Consider the following 6,000-nt stretch of genomic DNA (forward strand, 5'->3'; position numbering starts at 1 on the left):
ATGAAAATAAAAGTTATTCAGGGGACTGAAGAGACCATCCTGTGACAGATGCAAGCTGTGAGGTCACTTTAACTGATTCAAAACTGCAACTTAACTGTTCATACAGAAAACACCCAAAATGGTAAATAAAGCAGAATAAAATACATTCTGTGGCACTGAGATCATTTACCACAGCAGGGTTCATGTCCACACTATAAAACTCTCATTTTACTCCAGACTGTGAGGCCCTATCCTAAAAGCCTTTTTACAGTAGTCTATGATCTTTATTAACTCATGAGTGTCCTCAGGCATTACTTAATAAAGTGCTAGCTGACTCAAGCCACCAAACTGACAATTTTTAATTTATTACTACGGACACTGTCTTATCTGTTCATTGCAATGATTTATTTATTTATTTATTTATTTATTATTTTTAGTGTCTCCTTCAAGACAGGCTCTTTGATTAAAAAAGACAGTAAAATTTAGCTCCAGACCAAGGTACCTGTTACACAAGCATATAAATATATGCAGTTGCCAAAACATAGGGATGTATAGCCATATGAAACGTCACATATTTAAGAGATCTGCATGAGGGAGGGAGGCATGAGACAGGACCTGTACCCTTCTGTAGTGATATCTTAGTCAAGGGGAAATATCCCAGAGAAATTCCTATGAGGAGCTTCATGTTTAAGCTAAAAGTCAAACTCTACATTCCCATTATAGCTAATGAAGATTGAAGATGAAATTCAGTTTTCTGAACAAAGGGCTTTAGCACCACCTGAGATGCCTAGGGATGTTAGAAACTTTCACATGGGGCTGGCAAATATAATTCAGAACCTATGCCTTTCTGGAAAGTGGAAGCTGTATGAGTACCACATGGTACTCTGAAATATCTCAACAAATAGACAATTGAATCAGGTCAATAGTCTCTTAAGGTCTGGTGACAAGTGCCATTGTTAATAATTTGTGGCAAGCTGGGAATCGGACTATGATTTTGTATAAATGTGACCAGAATTTTCCTCTGGCACTAAACATGGATGGAGTGAAACAGCCTTTGTTCATCCTATTAAATGCTCTTAGCTTTGAAATCTGAGCAGCCACATCCAAACTGCCTATTGGGAATGGTCCCAAGCTTGTAGTCAGGTCTAAAACGTACAGGATGGCCCAGATAAAAAACATGCCAAGGTTCATCACAATTTCAATGCAGATGGAGTGAAGCTTCACAATGCATAAATGTTCCTTCAAGCTATTTAATTAACTAGTATAGACACAGATGAAGTGTTTTATAATAAAACCAAGTCAATGGCTTACTGTATTTGAAAGTGATTGTTTTCCTCATCAGACTCAATTTGTGCCATTGGTGGCACAACTGGCCTGGAATTTCCTTGTTTACTAAGAAGATGGAAAAGGGTGAGATTGCAGAAAAATTTTCTGTGGATGTACTTGCACCTTTAAGAGCTTTCAATAAAACTGTAAATTGACCCTAAGTGCATACTTTGGGGATCTAGGTTTCCATGTTCCTGAAGCATTTCTCTCAACCCCTTTCTTCTCATTGACAGTAACATGGGTTATTTCCCACTTCAGCTGTCATCCTAACAAAAGTATTGCAGTTAACATGTCCTTCTTTTGCTTGCTACAAAAAGCTCCTGCTCAGGCATAAGCTCTATTTAATCTCAGGCGAGAGCAGTAACACAAGAGTTTTTCTCCCCTCAAGCAGAGGTTGCAACCCATTTTGCTTAATAGATGCCTATCAGGAAAGTCTGCAATTCCTCATGTGTGAATGGAGCTATTAAACCCCAAACCTCATTACACAAATAATGTCAATTTTGATATTTCAAAGTATTTTTAGCAAGGTGCTCACAAGAGTGTCGTAAATGATCCATAAACAGTGGAACACTATAGGGACAAATTGTAGATTGAGCAATTTATTTTCACAAAAGTTTACTTCCAAAGGAGAAAGCAATCACCAGGGTTACTTGAGGGCCTGATCCTACAAAAAAATACCTCTCCTGTGTCTTCCCTGCTCATTCTGTGACAATGCAAAAATCAAGAAGATCAGTCCTGTGAGAAAAATATTCTAAGGTGAGTAAGGTGTTTGAGAAACTATATTTTTTTGTTGGGTTGTTTTTAATTACACATGAAAGGTTTTGACTTTGTATGCTTCCAGTTAATTCTCCCACCTTTCTTAATCATTTCATTTTATTCTTTGTGGCAGGTATGTGCAATGGCTATATGCAACAGCTAAGATGATAACCTTTAAAACCACACTACCTGGCACCAGCTGAGGTGACTGGTGATGAAGACTTCAAAGGGACTGTGTTTTCACTCCTGGTCCTCTCGATGGTCTGCAGGTGAACTTCTACAGCACCTGGAGCACCTCCTCCCCCTCCTTCACTGACTGTGGTGTCTGCAGGGTTGTCCCTCTCTACATTTCCTCACTCCTCTCTCCCAGACAGGGAGGAGGAAGGGGACTTGGTTATCTGTGTCTATCTTTTATGTGAGTCCTGTGTGTGAGTGCTGCTAAATTCAGCCTGTGACTGGGGCAGTCTGTGTGACCAGTCATGTCAGTGTCTTGTCTCTGTGTGTCTGTTCATCCGGGATATATGCTCAGCTGTGCTACTGCTTGAAAAGTGAAAGTGGCAAGCATGTCTCACAGCCTGGGAAGAGACCCTAGACACTGGGCTGGGTCCCAACAACTAGACAGGAGCAGTCCTGGGACAGAACAGCTAGAGGAGGCAGCCGCACTCTGCACTTCACTTAATAGGTTTGACCTTGGCTGGCTGCCAGATGCCCAAAGAGTTCCTCTGTCACTTCCCATCTTATCAGGAAACTGGGAGAATGTAAAGTGGAAAAGCTCTTGAGTTGAGATAAAGGAAGATGGATCACTTACCAATTACTGTCAAATGCAAAACATTCAGCTTGGGGAAGATTATTTTAAGAAGGACATGGAAGGATTAGAATAAATCCAGAGTAGAGTCATGAGGATGATCAGAGGGCTGGAGCACCTCTCCTGTGAAGAAAGGATGAGAGATGCTGGGGCTGTTCAGCCTGCAGAAGAGAAGGCTCCAGGGTGACTTCACTGCAGCCTTTCAGTTCATACAGGGGGTTTATAAAAAGATTGAAAGAAACCTTTGTCTTGGGCAGATAATGATAGGACAAGGGTGAATGGATTAAAACTAAAGAGAGACATAGATTAAAAATTAGGAGGAAATTCTTTACTTAGATGGTGATAAAACAGATTGCCCAGAGAAACTGTGGATGCCCCATCCCTGGAGGTGTTCAGGACGAGGTTGGATGAGGCCTTGGGCAACCTGATCTAGTGGGTGGCATCCCTGCCTATGGGATGTACTTCAACTAGATGAAGTACTTTCCAGCCAAATACAAAATGCAAAATACATTCCTTCACCCCTCCTTCTTCCCAAGTTCGACTTCATTTATTTACTCTCAACTCTCTACCTTGTCCCCACCCCAAGTGGAGCAGGGAGGATGAGGAATGGGGGTTGCAGTCAGTTAAAAACAGTTCATGTGTGGTTCTTTTCCATGTGTTACAGTCCTGCAGGAAAAGACTGGTCCAGTATGGGTCACCCATGGACCACAGCCCATTCCAGAAAACATACTCCTATATGGACTCTCTATGGGCTACAGGGGGACAAGCTATATCACCATGGTTTTCTCCACAGGCTGAAAGGGAAATCTCTGCTCTAATGCCTGAAGAACCTTCTCGTCCACCTTCTTGACCTTGGTGCCTGTGGGATTGTTTTCTTTATTTTTTTTTGTTGTTGTTGTTTTGTTTAGTTTTCTCTCACAGCTGCTGTCCAGCATTTTTTTTCTCTTTCTTAAGTATTTTCATAGAGGTGTCACCAGCATTGCTGATTGGTTTGGATTTTGCCAATGACGGCTTCAAAACAAGCTGTTTTGAAGCTGTCTGGAACTGGCAATATTTGGCACAGAATCTGGTCTCTTGTAACAGAGGCCACCCCTGCTGTCTCCATGACCAAAACCTTTCCAGGTAAACCCAGTACACCTTTATACCTCATTACTCTGATGTTAGCAGCTGCAGACTCTGCTGTCACAATCTCACCTGCATTTTGGAAGCAACTTCTCTACACCAGGGCCTACAAAGGAGGAGGTAGACTTCTGGTCTTGTATTATCTCAGAACACTCACTGAGTGCTTGCATACTGTATTTGTTGCAATGTTCACCTGTAGCACAGTCTGTATGTCCCTTGGAAACTGGATACAAGCATAACACCAGTAACTGACTTCATGCAGTCAGTCTCCAATGATTCTCAATCTGCCTAGATGAGCATTACATCAGGGGTGTGAATAACAAAAATCCTTTTTGCTCAAAGGCACCTGAGGCATCATTATCTCATCCTTAAGCTTTGCTTGCTAAGAATGTCAAAGCCAAGTTCAATAGATAAAGGTTCCCTCAAGACTGCAACCAATACCATTCTGGATTTCACACTGTCACTTGCAGGCTGTGGTTTCAGACTGCTGATATAAGACTTTCCTTGTACTGATCAGAAATACATTCCAGAAACAAATCTGGAAACTCAAAGTCACTAGGAGACTAAGCCTGAGGTATATGTTGTTCCTTGTAGTAGCAATGCTCCCTGTAATCAGTTTGCATCCACCTGAGGAAGTTGACCGAACCCCAACCCCAAAATAATTTTATCTTAAAGTGTAATTAGAATGAAAGTTACAGGTCTTTGACAGACACTCAGAACCCCTGTCTCTGATATTTGAACTGATTCAGATTTATGTGTGTGGATCTAACTTTCAAGCTGGATTGACTTTGAGATGATGGTTGAAGCAGATAACCCCCAGAGATCCCTTTAAACCAAGGTTATTCTGTTTCATTGACATTGTGTTCATCTAATCCCTGATAAACTATTAAAAATTACTTTTTAACTAAAACAATACTGATGGGAACAAACCCAGAGTTATCTGCCAGCGAAGGGGACAGCTAATTCATCTGTTGCTGAACACTATTTTCAGATGTAATCACAATGTTTCCTGCCTAGAATTATTGGCATTGAGCTGGTAAATGTATCCCCTAAGGGAGGAAAAACACTGTAAATAACTTGCCTTAAAAGAAGGAGGTTTATTGGATTTTTACACCGGACTACATGAGCTGTGGTTAAATACTGAGTGATATTTATGGTCGCTTACAAACAGCCATAGCTCAGCTTCCTTTTTTTTTTTTTTTTTTTTTTTTTTGGTCATTAATGAATATAACATTAATTTCAATACAGTTACTGAGTCTTTCCAGTTTTCAAAAAACGGACACATTAAAGAAGAGTGGACATGGCAGCTGAAAGATTTATATCTTCCAATTTCTTTTACTACCTCATGAATTAAGGATGAAAACAAAAGAGGAAAGCAGAGATTAAAATATAATTCTGATATACCAATCCAATAAGATTCTATGGCCGAAAGAAAATGTGACCATGTGCTCACCAGAATTCTTGCCATATTATCAAGCAGTGCAATGTACACAGTCCTCAAGGGTTATTGGGTATGGATCAGTAAAAGTGTCATATTAACAGAAATATAACTTAAATTTGACACATTGTATGGCACAAGTCACTGAAGTCTTTGATGTAAGGTCTTGTCCCCTCCAATAGCCAGGCATAATACACTATTTCAGATCCTTGGATCAGGCCATATCAGAGCTCCCTACATTATATAACTACTTAGCAACATTTTTGGCCTGATCATGAAATGGGCTCAGACACTATAATGCACATTAGCCTGTAGGAAGGAGTGCTGGCCCCAATTTGTAAAGAAGGCAGCATACATGTGATGAAGTCCTTAAAAATTATCTATCTCATAGATCTAACTCTATCTCAAGGCTGAAAAGTTTCTCCTGGAGAAATCAGAACAAAATTTGTCACTTTGAGGGTGGCCTGACCTCAGAATTTCAAATGGACAGTCTGTTTGTTCATACATAAATATATAGTGTAATTTCTCCGAATTTATGTCCTGTGTCATCTCTTTCAACACACTGAAAAATAAA

This window comes from Anas acuta, chromosome 2 (assembly GCF_963932015.1).
Source record: "Anas acuta chromosome 2, bAnaAcu1.1, whole genome shotgun sequence".
NCBI classification, from domain to species: domain Eukaryota; kingdom Metazoa; phylum Chordata; class Aves; order Anseriformes; family Anatidae; genus Anas; species Anas acuta.